The following is a 22,310-nucleotide window of genomic DNA, read 5'->3' as shown; positions in this document are numbered from 1 at the left end:
TTCTGGGCTGCTTCACTCCTGGCCTCCTTGTGTTACCTCTGACGGAGATACAAGGGAAGAATTTTACCTGGGTGTCGGGGCTTTGTGTGCAAAAAGCAAAGCCACTTTTTTCCCCCTTAGACAGGAGTCACAGAGTCCAACCCGCTGCTCAATGTGCACCAATACCAAAAACATTGAATGGATCTAAGATCATGGCGTGGGGGGCGGGAGGGAAGGATTTTGCAATGTAAACATTGTGGGGGGGGGACCCCGTTTTGCAGTTGGATTGCCGGGATCAGCCCCTTCCCCGCTCTCCTCATCCCCAGAAGGAAGAAGGGAGGGGGGAAACCTTCCTCTTCTTCGCCCCCCTCAATTCCTCCCCTCTCCGTACATCCTCCTCTCACCCCGCCCCCACAACCCTCAACTCACCCCCCCCCCCGTATGTCGCACCTCTTCCTTCTGCTCCTCCTCCAATCCTGCTTCTGTTTCCGGAATGAGCGGAGAGAGCCCCCCTCCCAAACTGCCTGCTTCTTCCGCAAGTGGAGCTTCTACGCCGGATTGCTGTTTTGAGCCTTAGCTGGGGGGGGGGCGCTTTCGGAAAAGGGAGGAGGGGCGGCAGGTAAATCCCCCCCCCGTGGATGTTGCGGGAAAGAAAAGAAGAATCGTGAGCGAGGACAAAGAGGTAAAGGGGTCGCGGAGGAGAGGGGAGAAAAGGATTCAGAGACCCCCGCCAGGGGCCTGGACCCCTGCGCGCGTGCTGCGAAGGGGGCTTTCCTTGGCCCTTTGGGTGCCTTGGCAGGGGCGGCCATGCACCGGCCACCCAGGGGATCCCAGCGAAGCGCCCTCGCCCCATTTCCCCCGCGCAGGCATCCCTAGGGCGCTGTGGGTTCCGCGCGGAGAGAGGTGGGCCATGAAAGGGTTAATGGGAGTGAGGGACGCTTGGATAGAGACCCCCCTGTCCCTCCCCTGCTCGTCTAAGGGGGCCCCTCTGGACGGAGAAATGGGCTAGGGATGAGTCGCGCCAAGGGGTGGGGGCCTCTGGGTGCAGGGGAGACTCTGGGACAGAGGGAGAGAATCGATGAAGTGGGGAGGGGGAGCATCCCTGGGGCAGGGAAGGGCAGCAATGGGGGAGGGAGAGATAGGAAACCAGTCTTTGGGGAGACTTCTCCATGGTGGCGCCCGCTGGGGATCTCCGGAGGGGCCGCCTTGGCTTCTCCCTCCCACCCAAGAATCAGCCATCCCTTCAGGCAACCAGAGGGATCCCTGGAAACTGGGGGGTCCGGTCCCCCCACCCCTTCCTGCAAGCTTCATCCTCTTCCCACCCCATGAGCCCCTGCCCTGTCCAGACGCAGTGATTCTGCCCAGTCCAGCCATTGGTCCCCTGGAGAGGAGAGGAAATCCCGAGAGGAAAAGGGGAGGGGAGAGGCCTTCTCAGAAGCGGCTCTTGGTTTCCGCAATCCCACCCAGGAAGCAGCCAGAAACCTTTTCCTTTCTCTCAGGCTTCCATCTTTATTGTCTTTTCCACTGTGTATGAGGATAATGTACACCTGTCATCAGAAACAGGAGTGCAGAGTCCATGGCTCTCATGATTGATATAGAAGTTGCACCTCAAAAGCATTTCTGTTCCTTTTATTCTTTTTAGGCAATGTCAGAGTGACGGACAAGCTGAGTTACAATCCTTCAGCATCCGATGACAGCGACTGCATGAATCTTCCCAGTCAAAGGACCCATTTTCTTGATAGACAGTGCCTGTGACTGAAGGCTCTACACACCGGGTGTGCCTGTGCAGGCCAAAGACTGCCAGTATTAGCACAGGTGAGGTGTGTGACCCCCCCCCCCCAAAATTGACAGACTGTGTGTGAATGAGAGTTTGATGAGAGCTTGTGATTTTCTCCACCCATAACATTTTGTGAGCTGATATTGCAGTACGAATTCCAAAATAACTACAAAAAAATCACAAGATGATAAGAATGATTATACTATTTATATCCTGCCCATCTGGTCGGGTTTCTGCAGCCCCTCTGGGCAGGTTACAGCACATATAAAAGAGAGTAAAACATTAAACATTAAAATCCTCCCGATACAGGGTTGCCTTCAGCTGTCTTCCAAATGTCAGGTAGTTGCCCATTTCCTTGCCCTCTGCCTGCTTCCCTGTAACTTCGCTTCTCGCAGGGAAGGAACCAGCAGAAGACCCTCAGAAGAGGACCTCAGTGTCCAGACTGAGCCATAGGAGTGGAGACGCTCCTTCAGGTCTACAGGGTCGAGGCTGTTGAAGACTTCAGCTCACAGATCTTGCTCCTCCATAATGACCTCCAGAGCAAGTTTGACGTATATTTAGCAGAGTAGGAAAAAACCCTCAGAGGCAGCAAAAAAATTATTCAGCAAATAAATTTAATACTGAATACAAAATAGCATAACAGGATCCAAAACATAGCAAAACCTAACTTAAATAAAAACCTAACTTGGCATGCCAAAACAGCACTCAAGTAAATAAAAAGAATTGTCCAGTAGCTCCTTAGAGACCAACTAAGATTGTCCTGGTTATAACCTTTGGTGTGCATGCAAACTTCTTCAGATACACTGAAACAGAAATCCCCAGACCCTTATATATAGTGTGAGGGTGGGGTGGGGTTTTTCTCAAAAGTGTAGTAGGAGATGGGTATGGTAAAGCTGTTGACGACTGTTAATGACTGCAATTAGTCCTACAGGAAAAAGCATGGGATAGTATGCAGATGACCAAAAATAGCTCTAGTATGTGTAATGAGACAAGAATCCAATATCTCTATTCAGACCAGGTCTCTCCATAGTTTTCAGTTTAGTAATAAGTTGTAATTCAGCAACTTCTCTTTCAAGTTTATTTCTGAAATTCCTTTTTTATTAATTTCGACTGCGTCAGACTAATACGGCTACCTGCCTGAATCTAGCACTCAAGTAAGACGCTCACAAGCAGAGTAGAGAAATAGCAGAATAGGAAGTGGGACCAGGCGCCTTTCAATACTGTAATTGATAAACAATTCAGTGTCAGAGTAAACTTGGGATTGGATAACAAGCCTGGCTCACTCCAGTTTAAGCCAGCTTCTTCTGGTTCCCAAAAACAAGGAAGGTTCAGCATAATCTCATTACAACTGATCCCACCACCTGCTCTCAGCAGAAAGGAAACTCCCTTATCAGCTAAAATGTTCCAGCTAGAGAAAACACCAGCTTTGAATCACACAGAGTAAAAGCACCAGAACCTTCTTGAAGCAATAGACCAGGAATGATTGATCTCTCTACATTAGATCAATACTTTGCTTTGCCTGAAAAATGCAACTATGACACTTTAAAGGTCAGCACCAACAGTGTGAATTGTGCTTGGAAATGCGCTGGGAGCCAGGGAAGATCCTTTAGGACAGGTGATATGTGGTTTCCGCGGCTGCTCCCAGTTACTAGTCCAGCTGCCGCATTCTGGATTAGTTGCAGTTTCTGAGTCACCTTCAAAGGTAGCCCCATGTACAACACATGACAGTAGTCCAAACTGGAAATAACCAGAGCATGTGCCACTCTGGTGAGACAGTCTGAGGGCAGGGAGGGTCTCATCTGGCGTACCAGATGGAGCTGGCAGACAGCTGCCCTGGACACAGAACTGACCTGCGCCTCCATGGACAGCTGTGAGTCCAAAATGACCCACAGGCTGTGCCCCTGGTCCTTTAGGGCAACAGTTACCTCATTCAGGACCAGGGACTGTACTTCTGTCTTGTCAGGATTCAACCTCAATCTGTTAGCTGCCACCCATCCTCAAACCACCTCCAGGAACCAACACAGGGCATTCACCACCTTCACTGGTTCCGATTTAAATGAAAAGAAGAGCTGGGTATCACCCACATACTGGTGATCACCCAGCCCAAAACCCCTGATGATCTCTCCCAGCAGTGTTGTATAAATCTTAAAAAGCATGGGAGAGAGGATGGAGTCTTGAGGCACCCCACAAGTGAGCACCCAGGTGTCAGAACACTCATCCCCCAACACCACTTTCTCGACATGGCCCAGGAGGAAGGAGGGGAACCACTGTACAGCAGTGCCCCCAGCTCCCCTAGAGGGTCCAGAAGGATACCATGGCCAAAGGTCTCCAAAGCCGCTGAGAGATCCAGCAAAACCAGGAAACAGCTTCCTCCTCTGTCTCTAGCCCATTGGAGATCATCAATCACAGCAACCAGGGCAGTGTGAGTTCCATGATGAGGCCTGAATCCCAATTGGAAGGTTAATGGTTGCAGAAGCTTTCCTGGTCCTGCACCCCCAAAAGCTCCAGGCACAAGACTTTTATAAGTTTTCAAGGGGCCACCCTGATACATGGTGGTCTTTTCTTAAAAAAAAAAAAAACCACAAATATTTTGAATACTTTTACAGTTCCGTATGATGTAAGTAGCATTTCTGTTTCCCTTGCTCCACATCGGAGAGACTTTGATACACAGGTCTGAGTTGATTTCTCCACCTGAAACTGCTGTGTTAGCAGCACTGCCTGGGCAGTGTGTTTGGGGGTCCTGGGCTGCCTAGACAACAAGACCCCCTTCTCAGCAGAGCAGTACGTTAGGCACCAGCTTGGCTGCAGGAGTTGCTGGAAGGAGGTGTGCAGGGCACCATCCAACCGCCTTAGAGAGTCCACTCAAGATTTGTGTAAGGTTTTCCTCCATAGCCTTTTCTTCTCCTGAAGATAAGTCACGAAGCAGTGAAGGTTTAGGACCAGAGTTTTCCTTCTTGATGGGCTCCCTTCCCCGGTTGATGAGCCCCATCTGCCCTTCACTTTCCTCTGCAGGATGGGCAGAATCTGCCTTCTTGACTGTGGGATTCACTGTTCTTCTCATCCTCTCCATCCACCAGGGCCTTTCTTCACGTGCAACACAATTCCCTAATTCACCAAGGATTTGAGACCCATCAGGTATCCACACCTGGTTTTGCCAGCCAGTTGAAACTGTTCCTGGGATCGTGGCCCCTGTTGCATGCTGACAGCTTCTGGAAGCCACAGGTGAGAGCTGAGTGCAGGGTGGGGACCAAGGGTGGATAGATTACCCAAGAAGGTGCATGACATTTCCCCCACCAAAGGTACTGCCTCTCCTCTAACACCCCAATACATCCTATAATTATGATACTTAAGACAAATGAGGAATAAATTCTTGTCTCCAGAGATAACACAACTTCAGACCATCAATGAATAAATACCATATATTCAAGGCTGAAGTTTCCACTAAGTACAGTTATTTCTTTGCCTTTAATATCCAGGTTTTTCAGTGCCAGATTAGGATAGTCGTGCGTCAGAAGAAGGGCATGTGATCAGGCAGCACGTCACCATTAAGAAGAACGATTAGGGTGGGTGTTTTCATCTGGGATTCCCATGTGCCACCTGCTTTCCTTACGCTTCTCCTGCTCTCTCAGTGCAATGCAAGGCATGTAAACAGAGGTCCATCTCCAAGAACAGGAGCTTCCCTGAGAACCCATTCAGCTGACCCCAAGCACCAAGCCTTGTCACTAGTTCTCTGACTGACCCAGGCCACAGTCCCCAGAAAAGACGTAGACCTGGGTCTCACATAAAGGCATGTAGACAGAGGTCCATCTCCAAGAACAGGAGCTTCCCTGAGCACCCATTCAGCTGGCACCAAGCACCAAGCCTTGTCACTAATTCTCTGACTGACCCAGACCACAGACCAATGGATAAGTCATAGACCTTGGTCTCACATAATCGTCCGTATGGACCTCCTGAGGCCAATGGGGCTGTGCAGGTGATTCATTAAGAGATTGAGGTGGATGGGGGCTTCTGGTTGAGCTGCGATCAGGGAAAGAAGCGCGAGGCAGCCCTCAGGGGGGTCTCGAGTAGTGTGGGGGCTTTAGAGGGGCTACGAAGGCTACTCCATACCCTGAGAGGAGCATCTTGGGGGGCAGAGTACCTGGCAGAGCCTGGGCGTTCTCTCCTGTTTCACAGGCTTACAGCTAAACTGGGGACGGGATTGAGCTGCAGGCACCGAGGGGAGGCAGCAGACCTCGCGCTGTGCAGTCTCAAGCTTCGACTGAAAGCGGCCAGCTTCCAAACAAAGAAAACAAATCTGGACTAAAACTAAAGCAGTTATTATCTGCGGATTTTAAAAAAGAAAATTAACAAGATTCGGAGTGCTGAGGGCGAAAAAAGGGAGTACGTCCCAGCGGCAAGGAGAAAATGGCGTCTGGCGGAAGACTGAGAGAGGACTGAAAGTAAGAAAGCAGCTGCCAAGTGAGGTTCGCAGAAAATCCTTGGTTACTATGTTCTGAGGTAACGATTTGTGGGGAAACAACAGAGAGGCATAGAAGGGGAGGAAAAACTTCTTTGTATCGTCTTGGTTGAAGCGTCCTGTGCCAGTGGTCGGAGAATGAGCTTAAAATGGCCACCAGTGAACACCCGTGAACTCTGCTTTTTTCCTGCTGTTTGCAAAGAGGTTGGGCAGAAGTCTATGTTGGAGTAACAGTTGGTACATTTGCAGGAGGAAGAAAGAAGAGACTGGGGGATTGCTGTGAATAGCTGCGTAAGTTCTATCTGAGCCTCTCTTTTGCTTTTTTCGCCCTCTATGTGGGGGAGGAGATAAACAGTACGCTTTATAATGCTTGATTACCGGTCTTGAGTGGAGAATTTATGGATTAAGCTGATAAGGAACCGGAAAAAGAAGACTTTGTATTTGGAACAAAATAAAAAAAGTTCCTTCCAGTAGCACCTTAAAGACCAACTAAGTTAGTTCTGTTAGAATTCAAGCCCGGTCAGAGGTATGTGCCTATCTGTTCAGGCACTGGCTGAATTCCTTAGACCTCCCTCCGGCGACTCCCGGCAGGAAAAAAACATACACGAGGTCCGTTCCGGCGATTTTCCTCAGGCTGTGAGAAAAACACACCAACTGCTTCTCCTCCTCCCTGTTCCCTGCATATCCCCAGGGGGGGGGAATCAGACACAGACAGTAAACGTATCTACATGTCTTTATTTGTGTCTTTTAGCAGTCATACAGTAAAGATGTCTGCTCTCTTCAACAAACAGAGAAACTCAAAACTCCACCCATGTACATCCTGTACAGGTCATATGACAAACCCACTGAGCTAACATCCGGTGCTCAGTACAGAATGGACTGCCCCTTTGTTCCCATGGCAACAGTCACAAACCTCCTGTTTGGCTTTCCAGCCACAAGCAGCAGACCTGGCCGCTATTGCCTTTGCTTGCTGCAGCTTTGGTGCTTTAGAATAACAAACTCCCCCTAAAGTATCAATGCGTGCTGCGAGCAAAGCGTCATCCAGAGAAGAAAACAAACAGTTGTTATACTTATAAAATTCCCCTGTTGTTTCAGTTCCACCCTTGGAACTACCCGCCACTGGTTTTACCAATGTACCTCTCTGGTTGTGTGACTTCCAAGGAATGAGTGCTTCTGCATTACCTTGGTTAGCAACTCTCTGTTGTGCCTTTGTCTCTGACTCAGACACAGCTTCAATTTGACCTTGGTCGTTTACTACAGCAACACATAAGTTAGCAAACTCTTGTGAATACCTCTTGGGTGGTACACCCTTCGTTGCTCTCTCAGACCTACGTAAGAGGTGCTGCTCTTGTTTGCTTTCCGGTTCAGCCTTTGGACTCTCTGGAGAACCAGTACTAAGCTTAATCAGTGGTTCATCCTCCTCTTCTGAGGGTCTAGTCATTATTTGAGATTTCCTCTCAATGACTGTGACAACTGAGCTGTCTGAGCTATCGCTGTCATCATCAGTACTACTGAACTCAATAAGATCAAACTCATCATCATCTTCATCAGAATCATCACCAGTGGGAAATGTGTGAACAATCACTCTCTCCTGTTCAGGAGCACTCTCTAGAAATTTTGTGAGAATCACTTTACCAGATTCAGACAAAATTACTCTGTAGAGACCCTTTTCATAACCCACAAAAATGCCTCTGGCATTCTTTACTCCACCTGGAGCTTCTGTTCTCACATGAGACCCAAAAACCTTGAAATGGGCAACAGAAGGTTTTCTGTGGAACAGTTTCTCAAAAGGAGAACATCCCAACCCCTTTGAAAACTTTCTCAACCACGTGTAACAATATGACATTAGCGATTCAGCCCAGTACTCATGTGGCAAATGCGAACTTAGCAATTGCGCTTCCATTCCCTTTTGCAATTCTTTGTTCACCCTAACACAAACACATTTGTTCCAAGCTTCTTCAGAACTAGCAATTTTGTGTCTTATCCCTTTCTTCTTCAGGAACCTCTGGAACTCCTGTAAAAGAAAAATTGGCTTCTCATCTGTGCAAAGACAATCTATGTCAGCATCATGCATATTTTTAACTTTGTCACAAAACTCTTTAAACCTTTCTAAGGCTTCTTTCGGTCTCTCCAAAAGATAAATCCAGACAAAACCTGTAAAAGAATCAACACATATTAGGTAATACTTTGCATTGCCTCTAGATGGTGCTAAAGGACCAATCACATCAGCATACACCCGCTGAAATGCCTTGTTGACCCTCGAGGTGACCTGTTTGGCGTTTTTCTCAGCTACACCTGCAAAAGAGATCACGTTAGAATCACAAGAATTACATTTCATGTAATCACTTTGATCAAAAGTCAACAAATACAGTCCATCTTTCTCTTTGGCAGAAAGATACAACTCTCCATCTTTGTAGATCTCGCAGTTCTGATCATCATAGGACAGTTTTAGTCCCTTCTTGGCGATCTGCGAAACGCTGAGCAGATTGTACTTCAACTCTGGAACCAAATAAACATTGTTTATAGTCAAGTTCAGACTTTTAAGATACACAGTCCCAATTCCGGTCGCTTCCAGCTCTTGACCGTTGGCTAGTTGCACCGCGAAGCTTTGCTTCTTAAACGTAGAAAATAGTCCTCTGTGTCCTGTCATGTGAACTGTGGCTCCAGTATCGATGACAAAGAAATTCCCCGCTTCTGGTGTGGCTTTTAGCGACATCAAAGCTTTTGCAGTCTTTGCCTTTGGCTTGGTGTGACCTTTGTCTGACGCCTCAGACTTTGCGGAGCTCGCCTTAGCTCCTCTGTTCTGACGTGGCTTCCTACAGTTCCGCTGTAGATGCCCAGTCTGGTCACAATTGTAACATCGGACAACGTTCAAAGCTTCGGCGTTTCCTCCAGTAGCAACAGCAGTAGGGGCGTTAGAACTCCGTTCTTTGCTCCCCCTTGCCTTGACCTCCAGGGCGGCAAGTCTGTCATGTTCATTCAGCACGACGGCAAAGACTCTCTCCGACGTTAGATCAGCTGCTGGGAGAGACCCCAGCTGACTGGCAACTGTTTTGTAAGTCCGATTCAGACTGTTGATCACCATGAAGCAAAACACTTCCTCCTGCAGACGGAAATTGCGTTCCAACATCTGTTGACGCAGAAATTTCATTTCCGTCAGGTGCGCTTGAACATCTCCATCAGGCGCAAGCCTCAGGTTGGTCAGCTTCTCAAAATACAGCAACGCTGAAGAACCTGCATCTCTCTGATGTGTCCTTCGCAGCGTGTCCCAAACATCTTTCGCGTGCAGTAAATCATGTATGTGGATCAGCTGCGAATCTGACACGCACAGAATTATAGCAGTTCTGGCCTTCACATCCTGTGACTCCCAAGCACGCGTTGGTGCTGCTGGAATGGGGTTCTCAATCACCCCAAACAGTCTCTGATTCTGCAGCAGGGCCTTCATCTTAATAGACCAAGATGCATAATTGTCACTGGTCAGAAGGGGCGGAGAAGGCAAAGCTCCCTTCTTTGCACCCATCTTGAGTCCTTGCATTGACTCTCAAACACAAGCCTCTAAAATCCAATAGCTGGCTTGTTTACACTCTGTGCCACCTGGCAGCACTGAACGCTAGCTGCATTGGAATGTTTCTTCCAAGAGTTCCTTTGGAAGGGCCTAGTCATAACAATACCTTGTTTTTGCCTCTCCGAGGCAAAAAACTGACGTGTCCAGCCCTCTCGTGAAACTGGCCTTCGTTGCTAAGCAACAACATTCCTTCCCTTGAACAGGAAACCACAGGAATGCTTGGAATGCAGAGCTCTTGTCTCTCGGAGCTGTTTTTCCCAAACGTTTCTCCCTCGAAGCAGAGAATGAATCAATCTGCATTCACACTTCTAAGCCCGAAAATCTCATACCTGGGCTCCGTTGCTTTGGCTGTCTTTCCTTCTGGTCAGCTTCTGGCTGCAGAGGATCAGCTTTCTCATCTCAGGCTTCCATGGAGGCCACTTCTTGATGCAGAGGTCGATGAAAACAGCAACCGGCGTCTGCTACCACTGTTAGAATTCAAGCCCGGTCAGAGGTATGTGCCTATCTGTTCAGGCACCGGCTGAATTCCTTAGACCTCCCTCCGGCGACTCCCGGCAGGAAAAAAACATACACGAGGTCCGTTCCGGCGATTTTCCTCAGGCTGTGAGAAAAACACACCAACTGCTTCTCCTCCTCCCTGTTCCCTGCATATCCCCAGGGGGGGGAATCAGACACAGACAGTAAACGTATCTACATGTCTTTATTTGTGTCTTTTAGCAGTCATACAGTAAAGATGTCTGCTCTCTTCAACAAACAGAGAGAAACTCAAAACTCCACCCATGTACATCCTGTACAGGTCATATGACAAACCCACTGAGCTAACATCCGGTGCTCAGTACAGAATGGACTGCCCCTTTGTTCCCATGGCAACAGTCACAAACTTCCTGTTTGGCTTTCCAGCCACAAGCAGCAGACCTGGCTGCTATTGCCTTTGCTTGCTGCAGCTTTGGTGCTTTAGAATAACAAGTTCTTGGTATGAGCTTTCGTGTGCATGCACACTTCTTCAGATACATGCATGCACACGAAAGCTCATACCAAGAACTAACTTAGTTGGTCTTTAAGGTGCTACTGGAAGGATTTTTTTTTTATTTTGTTTTGACTACGGCAGACCAACACGGCTACCTATTTGTATTTGGAGTACAACACGAAGAATAAGTCTTTGACTTTTATTTTTATCTTTACTTCTTACTCCTGTTTTTTCCCCTCTCCCCCCTCTTCTTCTTTCCTGATCTTTTTTCCTCCCTTTCCTTACTCTATCGCCCCTCGTGTATCCCCTTCCCCCACCCTTATTTTTTCCCCCTTCTCTCTTTTTATCTGCTCTCCCTCCCTCCCTTTCTGCTCTCTCGGTGTTTTGGAGGTTTCATTCCCTTCTTTACTTTTTGTGCCTTTCTTCCTGAAACTCTATGGCAGTCTCCCCATCTGGTCCTCCAGCCACGTGAAAGGGGAAATTCCATTTGAAGGACAAAGAAACGGAAAGTAACTTTACTTAAGGAAGGATTTTTATTGAATTTACGGGAACTGCTGCCACTGTGTGGGGAGAGAGGGGAACTGCAATTGGGAAATTTGAAAAACAATATATGTTAACTTGTGATCCCTAGGGGTGGAAATTAGAATAACATTAGTAAATAAATATCTGATTAAGCAATTGTGACAGAATGAAGAAAGTAGTGGGAACACCAGGAGAAAGAAGACCATCTAGACAGGAGAATGGCAAGAATGGGAAAGAGATAAAAGGACTATGATGCATTGATGGTTGAAATAAGAAAGGAGTTTAAACAAAATGAACAATATATTGAGAAAAAATTGTTAGAAGTTCAGGATACATTAGATAAGAAACTGGAGGGGGTGGTGGGAGAACTGACAGGTAAAGTAAAGAACTTAATGGTAAGATCTAAAGTGTTAGAAGAGTCAATGAAAAGGGCTCAGAAAGATCTAAAGGAAAGTAAAAAGGAGACAGATAGGATCAGAGGAGAAATAAAGGACATAAGTAAAACACAAGAAGAACTACTGGATAATATGTCAGTGCTAGAAATGAGGCAGAAACAGTTGAATTTGAAATTCAGAGGTATTCCTGAGGGGATAAACTAAAATATAAGAGCTAAATTAATTAAAGAATCAGCAAACTGGCTGGGCATGAGGAAAGAGGAGATAGGCTATACAACAGCAAATGCATTTTGAATAAAGGTAAAATCTGCCAGAGCGAGAGGGAAGAAATTGCCTGGGGGATGTACTGGTTATGTTCAACTCTATGGACATGAGGAATGAGATATTGAGATTAAATTATAATAAAAACTTATGCATTGATGGGAAGACAATTATTGTGTTCAAGGAGGTTCCAGCCAGATTTCTTTGACATAGAGACATCTATAAACAACTAGTGGGTCAGTAAAAAAAAAAGGAATTCAATACAGGTGGGAATTCCCGGAGGGGATCTCATTTTATTATTATTATTATTATTATTATTATTATTATTATTATTATTATTATTATTTATACCCCGCCCTTCCCAGCCAAGGCCGGGCTCAGAGCGACTTACAAGCAATAATAAAAACAAGTTGAATGATTACAACTTAAAAACAAAATTAAAATACAACATTAAAATATTGAAACATTAAAATATTAAAATGTAGCCTCATCACAGGAGGAGAAGGAAAAGAAAAAAGAAAGAGAGGGAGGGAATCAAATTGGCTCCAAGCCAAAGGCCAGGCGGAACCACTCTGTCTTACAGGCCCTGCGGAAAGAAATACAGATCCTGCAGGGCCCTGGTCTCATGAGGCAGAGCATTCCACCAGGCCGGAGCCAGAGTTGAAAAGGCCCTGGCTCTGGTTGAAGCTAATATAACTTCCTTAGGGCCCGGGACCCTAGGGTGTTGCTATTTATGGACCTTGAGGCTCTCCGAGGGGCATACCGGGAGAGGCGGTCCAATAGGTACGAGGGTCCTAGGCCGTGAAGGCAGCAAAAGCAGCACCTTAAATCTGACCCTGTACTCCACCGGGAGCCAGTGCAGTTTGAAAAGCACTGGGTGAATATGCTCCCATGGCGGAGACCCCATGAGGATCCTCGCTGCAGCATTCTGCACCCGCTGGAGTTTCTGGGACAGCTTCAAGGGCAGCCCCACATACAGCGAATTACTGTAGTCAAGCCTGGAGATGACCGTCGCATGGATCACTGTGGCCAATGATAAGATAAGAGATTTAAGCTATTTAACCCCCAGGACCTTGAGAAATTTGCCAGAAGATATGAAAAGGAGCTGGGGAAGGTGGAAAAGAAAAGAAGAGAGGAAGAACAACTGGAGAAACAGAGAGGAGAGGGAAAAGAGCAGGAGGAGGAGGAGGAGAGGGACGAGGGGGAGGAGGAGGAGGAAGAAACAGACAGCAAAGAACACCAAGGTTAAAACAGGACTTAATTTTGGTTGGTAATTAAATAAAAATGGCCTTAAAAATATTGTCATGGAATGTGAACCGACTTAATAATAAAAATAAGAGAAATCAAATTGGACGTGTGCTGATTAAAGGGAATCTTGATATAATCTGCCTGCAAGAAACCCATGTTGCAAGAAAACATAAGAGGATTTTAAGTAATAAAAGATTGGGGAAAGATTTTATTGCCTCTGACAAAAATAAAAAATAGGAGTTATATAAAAGAAAAATATAACCCCAACTTAATCTATAAAGATGAAGAAGGAAGAGTGATAATAGTACAAATAACTTTCCAAGGAGAGAGTATAAACCTAGTTGGAGTCTATGCTCCTAACGATAAAAAAGCAGACTTTTATTTGAAATTAGCAGACATATTGCTTGACCTCCTAGACCAACATCTGATATTAATGGGAGATCTTAATGGTGTGATCATCCCAGATTTGGATAGATCCATAAGGAAAAGAGATACAACTGTGGGTAAACTACCCAGGTCATTTTTTGACCTGGTGGATACTACGGGACTAATAGATATATGGAGAGTTTAAAACCTCACAATGAAACAACCCACCTTTTTCTCGAGTCCAAATCAAAGCTGGGGAAGATTAGACTACATCTGGGTATCAAAAGAATTAGTCCCGAGGTCATTTAAACCAGAAATCCTGCCACGGACTCTATCTGACCATAATCCAGTGTATTTGGAGGTGAGAGGAAAAGACCCTTCATCATTTAGATGGAGAATGAATGAAAGCCTCTTTAATGATCAGAAGATAATAGATAAAGCGAAAGAAACAATTACAGAATATTTTAACTGGAACCTAAATAAAGAAACACCCATAGAAATAGTATGGGATGCAAGCAAAGCCGTTATGAGAGGCTTTTTGATTTAATAAAACAGTCATCAAAGAAGGGGGAGAGAAAAGAAAAAAGAGGAAATCTTAGCATACCTTGTGGAGAATGAGAGACTGCTAACAATTAAACCAAAAGATGAAAAAAATAAAACAAAATATAAAGATGTTGCAAACTCAGTTTTCTATGGTAGTGAATCAGGAAATAGAGTGGAGAATTAAAATGATGAGACAAAAGAACTTCAAGTCTGCTAACAAAATAGGAAAATATCTGACATGGCAATTAAAGGCAAGAAAAACAAAATTTAATATGTAAAATAAGAGAGGGAGAAAAGATAATAGAAGATCCCAAAGAGATAAGAAGGGCTTTCCAGAAATACTATAGAGTTATATAAGAAAGAGAAAGAAGACAATCATAGAATAGGGGAATATCTACAAAAACATCAATTACAACAAATTACAAAAGAAGAAAGAGAACAACTGAACCAGTTAATCACAGAAGAAGAAGTCAGAAAGGCAATAAAGAAGATGAAGATTGGGAAATCTCCAGGCACAGACGGAATATCGGCTAAATACTACAAAATATTATGTGATCAAATAACACCAGGATTATGTGAGGTTATGAACAATATCTTGAAAAAAGGCAAAATCCCAAATACGTGGAAAGAAGCCTATATAACCCTAATCCCCCAAAAAGATACTGATGGCAGGGAAAGAGACCAAGAATAAAAATGAAGATCTTAGTGGACAAAAAAGAAAGAGGCGGCTTTTCCTTGCCAAACATGATTCTTTATTATGAAGCAGCTTGCTTAATATGGATAAGAGATTGGATAAAACTAGAGAAAATGGACCTTCTAGATTTAGAAGGATTTGACAACAGGTACGGGTGGCACTCGTACCTGTGGTATGGAAAAAGCAAAAGTCCACAGGGGTTTCTTAAATCATATAATTAGAGGACCCATATATGATGTTTGGGTAAGAAATAAAAATTTGTTAGAAAAGAAAACCCCCTGGTGGATCTCACCAACTGACGTATTAATTACAAAAAAAAAAAACTAATATGGAAGGAAAGAGAGCTACTTATGAAGAGTTTGTTATGAAAACGGAGCAGGGGATTAAGTTAAAGACGTATGAAGAAATAAAGAACCTATTGACAGGGTGGTTACAACACCACCAAGTTAATGAGATACTAAAAAAGGATAAAAAAAGGTTGGGATTTGAGGAAAAGAAATCAAAATTTCAAATCAATATTATAGAAGGTAACAACAAACTTTTGTCCAAAATGTATGACTTATTACTGGACTGGTTTACTAAAGATGAGGAGGTAAAAGAAGCCATGATTAAGTGGGCCATGGATTTTGGATATAATATAGAATTAGAAGCGTGGCTTGAATTATGGAATGTCAATATGAAATTTACGGTGTGTACGGCCTTACAGGAAAATATGTGGAAAATGATATATAGGTGGTACCTCACGCCGGTAAAATTGGCAAAGATGTATAGAATAAAAAATAGGAAGTGTTGGAAGTGTGGTGAGGCAGAAGGAGATTTATATCATATGTGGTAGGTTTGTGTTAAAGTGAATGGTTTTTGGGAATTAATATATAATGAGCTTAAAAAAATCTTTAAGTACGCGGACTTCCTGTTGAGCGTCAACCTGTCGCAAGTGGGAATCTTCCCGGCTGGGAGATTCTGTGCTTTTTGAGGAAAAAAGGGGTGCTACAGGGCACAGTAGCCCCCCAAAATACCCTCAGTGGAGAACATTGAGGTTCTGGTTCCCGGGAAGCCAATTTGCAAATCGCCTGGCCGTCAGGTAGCCCTGCAAGGGTGAAGAGTACGGCAGAGAGAGAAGCAGGCAGAGGGAAGCCATTAACTATCCTCTAAAAACCGTAGCCCCAAACTTGCAAGGTAAGCGACCAACACTCAAGCTGAAGAAATTCGGACCTAATTGGGATAGAATTCGGAAGTTCAAGGCTAAAGGAAGGTTTTGGAGCAAAAAGAATTAAACGTGGAGTTCAGCTGTATCTGCAATTCAAAACAGACGCAGAACTGTCAGCAGAGCGGGAGCGAGCTGTGTGAGTAATGGCTAGCGGTCGTTGCCACTTTCTCCTCTAAAACTTCTAAGCTAAGAAAATAGCTAAGAACTAGCAATAAGATAAAAAAGAAACAGAAGAGGAAGCAGAGGGACGTTTGACTGTTATTTTTGGCAAATCTTCGGTGTGTTGGTGGGGGAAAGAAAGAGACAAGATTAGAAGGAATTCTTAGTTTCACTTTTAATAAAGAACTGCGCAACTGGATGTAAGGACTTCCGTCGCCACTGTTACATTGCTATATTCTGGAAAAATACCAGCAACGTTTTTGTAGAAGTGAATATTTTAACGGATAAAAGGGGAAGTTTTATGCACTGTAATAGATTATAATAATCTGACTTTTGAAATTGAACAATGCCACAGGTTTTAAGGTAAGGGTTGATGGTGAGCGTCAAAATTAACTTCTAAAAAAACTACTCCCCCTTTCCCCCCCTCTTCCTTCGCTTGTCGTTGGAGTATAACACCATTGCAGAAGCTTTGTAGAGTGGTTTTAACGAATGGATAAGGCTGGTAACTGATTGAGATCGTCCCTCAGAAGAATCCTGCTCTGGATATAATTTTTGTTTTTGTTTTTGTTTCCCTTTTTCTTTTTTTTGTGGGACTTATTTTATGGTTTTCTGCTACTTCTTCTTTACTTCCTTCCTTGGACTAATCTGGAATTGGAGAGTTTGAAGACTACATTGGATTATAATTGGAGTATAATTAAAATCTAAAATAACTGCCAATAACAAAACTGAGAAAATATATTATTTTTTGCTTTTTTATGGTTTGGTCCTTTTCTTGCCCTGATGCATTTTATTTTCAAAATGACGGATTGGAATTAGCCTAAGTGGTGGCAAGAAGATTTTCCTCTTTCTATCGTCTCTTCATTAATGAAAAGTTTTAAAACCTTGGCAAAAATTTGAAATTTGAGGACTGTGAATTAGTGAATTCTCCTAACAAAAAGGCTAAAAGTACAATCACGATTATATTCTCTCTTTTGGGATTTTTAAAGATAATAAGAGTATCTCCATTGGGTTATATTTTATTTTTATTCTGGCAATTTATTTTGTGATGTAGGAAATACCTGGGTTGATATATTGATCGGAGGAGTTCGGTGTTAGTTTTTATATGTTATTGGGTTTTGCTAAATATTGTATTGGGCCTTATATACTGGTTGTGCTAATTTTGGTGCATTAATTAACTTTGCTAGGAGTGTGAAGACTAAAAGATCATAGAATCATAGAATCATAGAGTTGGAAGAGACCACAAGGGCCATCGAGTCCAACCCCCTGCCAAGCAGGAAACACCATCAGAGCACTCCTGACATATGGTTGTCAAGCCTCTGCTTAAAGACCTCCAATGAAGGAGACTCCACCACACTCCTTGGCAGCAAATTCCACTGTCGAAGAGCTCTTACTGCCAGGAAGTTTTTCCTAATGTTTAGGTGGAATCTTCTTTCTTGTAGATATGTCGCACCAGCAGAAAAAAACAAGTGAAGGGGGGACACCGGCAGATAGGAGAAGCTCAAAACAAGAGTCAGATTTTAAGGGAGAAGTATTGAAAATGTTTGGATAAATTAAAAATGATATAAAGCAGAGTGAAAAAAATTTAGAGGCCAAATTAGAACAAATGAACAAAAGGATTGGAAAAATGGACAAAAAATTTGATGAAACAGTAAATGAATTAAAGGGACAATTGAAAGATGTGACTAAGAGAACACAAACGTTGGAGGAGGGGATGAAGAGGACAAAACAGGAAATGAGGGAAGTGAGGAGAGAAGAGGAGAAAATAAAGGTAATAATAATAATAATAATAATAATAATAATAATAATAATAATAATTTATTATTTATACCCCGCCCATCTGACTGGGCCTCCCCAGCCACTCTAGGCGGCTTCCATAAAAACCAAAAATACAGTAAGATCACACGTTAAAAACTTCCCTGAACAGGGCTGCCTTAAGATGTCTTCTAAATGTCAGGTAGTTGTTTATTGCTTTGACATCTGCTGGAAGGGCGTTCCACAGGGTGGGCGCCACTACTGAGAAGGCCCTCTGCCTGGTTCCCTGTAGGTTTGCTTCTCGCAAAGAGGGAACCGCCAGAAGGCCCTCGGCACTGGAGGTGGAGACGCTCCTTCAGGTATACTGGACCGAGGCCGTTTAGGGCTTTAAAGGTCAGCACCAACACTTTGAATTGTGCTCGGAAACATACTGGGAGCCAATGTAGGTCTTTCAAGACCGGTGTTATATGGTCTCGGCGGCCGCTCCTGAGGTAGAAATGTCGGAGATTAATAAAACACAAGAAGAAGTCTTGGATGCGATTGCTATGAATGAATTGAGGCAGCGGGAGACTAATTTGAGGTTGAGAGCCGTACCAGAGATACAGGGAAAAATTTTGCACTGATTGCAGAAATAGCACAATGGTTAGAACTTCAACCAGAGGAGGTAGCTATAACAGTGCAAAATGCATTTAGAATGAAGGCAAGAACAACTAAGACAAGGAAATCTCCGGGAGACTGTCTAATTATATTCAAGGACAGATAAATGAGAAATATGATCTTGCAGAAGAACAGAGAGAAAAGATTGAATATCGATGGGAATTATATAATTATTTTTAAATATATACCGATCAGACTGTTGAAACGGAGAGATCCATATAAACCATTGGTGCAAATTTTAAAGAAGAACAAAATAGAATTCAAGTGGGAATTTCCAGAGGGGATCTCTTTTTTCTATAAAAGTAAGAAACACAAACACACAAACCCAGAGTAAGCAAGCAAGTTTCTGAGAAGATACAAGGAATTAAGACCAGAAGAGGAAGAAATAAGAGGTGCAGCAGTAGGAGCAGGAGCTACGGGGGAAAGTGGATTGGGAGAGGGAAAAGAAGAAGAAGATGCAAGAAACACAGAAGAAGAAGAAGAAGAAGAAGAAGAAGAAGAAGAAGAAGAAGAAGAAGAAGAAGAAGATTATAAAATTTTAAATAAAATTTAATTAATTAGGATACCAAGATGGAGTTAAAATTATGGAATTGGAATATTAATGGGATAAACGATAGGAAAAAATGGAATAAAATTGAACAATATCTAAAAAAGGAAAATTTGGATATAATATGTTTACAAGAGACACATGTGGCGAGAAGACATAGAAGAGTTTTGATCAACAAAAGTCTAGGAAATGAATTTATATCGTCAGACAAAAACAAAAAGGGGTGGTATTGCATATAAGAAATAAAATTGAAGCTCAGCAAATTTTCAAAGATGAAGAAGGAAGAATAATTGCAATCCAGATCAAGTGGCAAGGTGAAAAAATAATAACAGTCGGGATCTATGCACCAAATGGAAACAAGACTGATTTTTATAAAGATTTGGAAGAAAAACTGTTTGATTATACAGTGGTGCCCCGCAAGACGAATGCCTCGCTAAACGAAAAACCCGCAAGACGAAAGGGTTTTCCGATTTTTTAGCGGCTTCGCAAGACGAATTTCCCTATGGGCTTGCTTCGCAAGATGAAAGCCCATAGGGAAATCTCCGGAGACAGCGGGGAAGCGCAGCGCGCCTTCTCCTCTGTTCCCGGACCTGTCCTAAGGCTTGCGGTGGGAGGTCCGGGAACAGAGGACAAGGTGCGAAGGGCTTCTCCTCTGTTCCCGGGGCTTGCGGTGGGAGGAGGGTTTTTCCTCCCCACCGCCAACATTCAGAACAGCATTCTGAATGTTGGCGGTGGGGAGGAAAGCCCTCCTCCCACCGCAAGCCTTCAGGACAGGTCCGGCGAACAGAGGGGAAGGCGCGCAGCGCTTCTCCTCTGTTCCCGGGGCTTGCGGTGGGAGGAGGGTTTTTCCTCCCCACCGCCAACATTCAGAACAGCATTCTGAATGTTGGCGGTGGGGAGGAAAGGGCTCCTCCCACCGCAAGCCTTCAGGACAGGTCCGGGAACAGAGGGGAAGGTGCGCAGCGCTTCTCCTCTTTTCCCGGACCTGTCTTGAAGACTTGTGGTGGGAGGAAGGTTTTCCTCCCCACCGCCAACATTCAGAAGGCTGTTCTGAAGGCTGGCGGTGGGAAGAAAAGCCCTTCTCCCCCGCCAGCCTTCAAAAGAGTTCCCGCCTAGGCTGCGGATAGCAGCCTGCTGCCCCGCGCGAGGGGCGCTCTGCTTCATCCGCTGTCCCGGGGCGATTTTAAAATGCTGGCGGGCGGCAGCACTGCCGCCCGCCAGCATTTTAAGATCGCCCCGGACAGTGAAGAAGTCCTCCGCTGTCCCGGGGGCTTTTAAAATGCTGGGGGACTGCAGCGAAGCCTTCGCTGCCGCCTGCCAGCATTTTAAGATCGCCCCGGGACAGCGGAGAAGTCTCCGCTGTCCCGGGAAGGCAGGCGGGGGGAAGCAAAGACTTTCGCCCCCCCCGCCGGCCTTCAGAAGAGGTCGGGGGACAGACTGTCCCCGGACCTGGTCTGAAGGCGGTTTCCATAGGAACACATTGATTGATTTTCAATGCATTCCTATGGGAAACCGTGCTTCGCAAAACGAAAAACTCGCAAGACGAAAAGACTTGCGGAACGAATTAATTTCGTCTTGCGAGGCACCACTGTATGGACCAAAAGATTATAATAATGGGAGATATGAATGGAGTAGTGTCAATGGAAATGGATAGACTGAGAGTATCAGGAATGAGTAAAGAGGGAAAACTACCAAAGATTTTTTTCTCGATGATTAAGAATTGTAACTTAATAGACATTTGGAGACTGAAACATCCACTTGACAAACACTTTACGTTTTATTCAGAATCAAATCAGTCAATGTCGCGAATCTATCAAATATGGGTATCTAATGAATTAACTCCAAGAATCATGCAAGTTGAAATTCAACCAAGAGTGATCTCAGATCATAATCCAATCAAATGTGAAATAAGAGGTTACGAAGAAAGATCATTCAGATGGAGAATTAATGGCTACCTTCTAGATGATCAAAAATTTTTAGAGGGGGCACAAAAGAAGCTGGCGGAGTATTTTATGAACAATTGTAATAAGGGTACAAAAATGAATGTAGTGTGGGATGCCAGCAAGGTGGTGATGAGAGGATTTTTTATCCAACAGAATTCAATAAAAAATAAAAGCAGAGAGAAAGGCAAGAAGGAAATTTTAAGACAAATAATGGACAATGAACAAAAATTAATTGAGAAACCAGACAATCTGAAAATAAAACAGAATATAAAAGCTCTGCAAACACAATTTGCTATGATGATAAATAAAGAAGTGGAGTGGAATATAAAAAAATTGCGACAAAGGAACTTTGAATTTGCAAATCAATCAGGCAAATGGCTGGCATGGCAAATTAAGAAAAGAAAGGAACAGAATACAATAAATAAAATCATCATAGAAGGAGAAGAGATAGTTAATCCAAAAGGTATCAGAAAAGGATTCTTGGACTTTTACAGACATTTATATAATAATAAAGAGAAAAATAACATGAGAAAAATAGAAAGATTCTTAAAAGAAAAAAAGGTGCAGAAGATCCCGACAGAAAAGAAAGAAAGGCTGAACGCCCCAATAGAAATGGAAGAGATTAAAGAAGCCATAAAAGAGTTGAAAAAAGGGAAAGCTCCAGGACCAGATGGATTTACAGCAAGTTATTATAAAGAAATGAGGCACATCCTGTCTACACCACTGAGAGAAGTCATGAACAATATTCTTCAGGATAGAGAAATGCTGGAGACGTGGAAAGAAGCTTTTATTACACTAATTCCAAAACAAGACTGATTTGACTCAAGTTAAAAATTACAGGCCTATCTCATTGCTAAATACAGACTACAAAATTTTTGCAAGTATCTTAGCGAAGAGGTTGAAAAAGATATTACAAGAAATTATTCATAAAGACCAGGCGGGTTTCCTTCCTGGCAGACAAATGAAAGATAATATAAGGAATATAATTAATTTGTTAGAATATCTGACAGCCAGGAATGAGAAACAAGCTGCGTTAATATTTGTGGATGCAGAAAAGGCCTTTGATAACATTTCTTGGGACTTTATGTTAAAAAATTTAGAATATATGGAAGTGGGGAAAGAATTCTTTAATGGAATAAAAGCGATATATACTGAACAAAGAGCGAAGCTTATTGTAAACAACATGACTACAGAAGAATTGAAAATATCAAAAGGTACGAGACAAGGATGCCCTCTCTCACCATTGTTATTCATAATGGTTCTGGAATTTTT

The 22,310-nt window shown here is 43.9% G+C and overlaps 3 protein-coding genes across 5 annotated transcripts in view; all 3 read left to right on the top strand.

Moving 5' to 3' along the window:
* Positions 1-22,310, top strand: part of LOC309362432 (uncharacterized protein) — a gene marked incomplete at its 3' end in the record, with an annotated part of 79,718 nt that overhangs the window by 34,783 nt on the left and 22,625 nt on the right. The window lies entirely within an intron of this gene.
* Positions 1-22,310, top strand: part of LOC309362428 (uncharacterized protein) — a 62,301-nt gene that overhangs the window by 34,614 nt on the left and 5,377 nt on the right. The gene's annotated exons all lie outside the window — the stretch shown is intronic.
* Positions 449-22,310, top strand: part of LOC309362429 (uncharacterized protein) — a 34,800-nt gene continuing 12,938 nt past the window's right edge. For 2 of the 3 annotated variants that reach the window (XM_081931779.1, XM_081931777.1), the window contains exon 1: positions 449-661. The gene's annotated coding sequence lies outside the window, so the exon portion shown is untranslated. Of the gene's footprint in view, positions 662-1,621; positions 1,795-22,310 lie in introns of all 3 variants that reach the window. The other variant, XM_081931778.1, reaches the window with a different exon arrangement.

The sequence above is a fragment of the Podarcis melisellensis genome (genome assembly GCF_964234715.1).
Source record: "Podarcis melisellensis genome assembly, contig: HAP1_SCAFFOLD_248, whole genome shotgun sequence".
Classification (NCBI taxonomy): domain Eukaryota; kingdom Metazoa; phylum Chordata; class Lepidosauria; order Squamata; family Lacertidae; genus Podarcis; species Podarcis melisellensis.
This window is presented reverse-complemented; position numbering and strand designations above follow the sequence as displayed.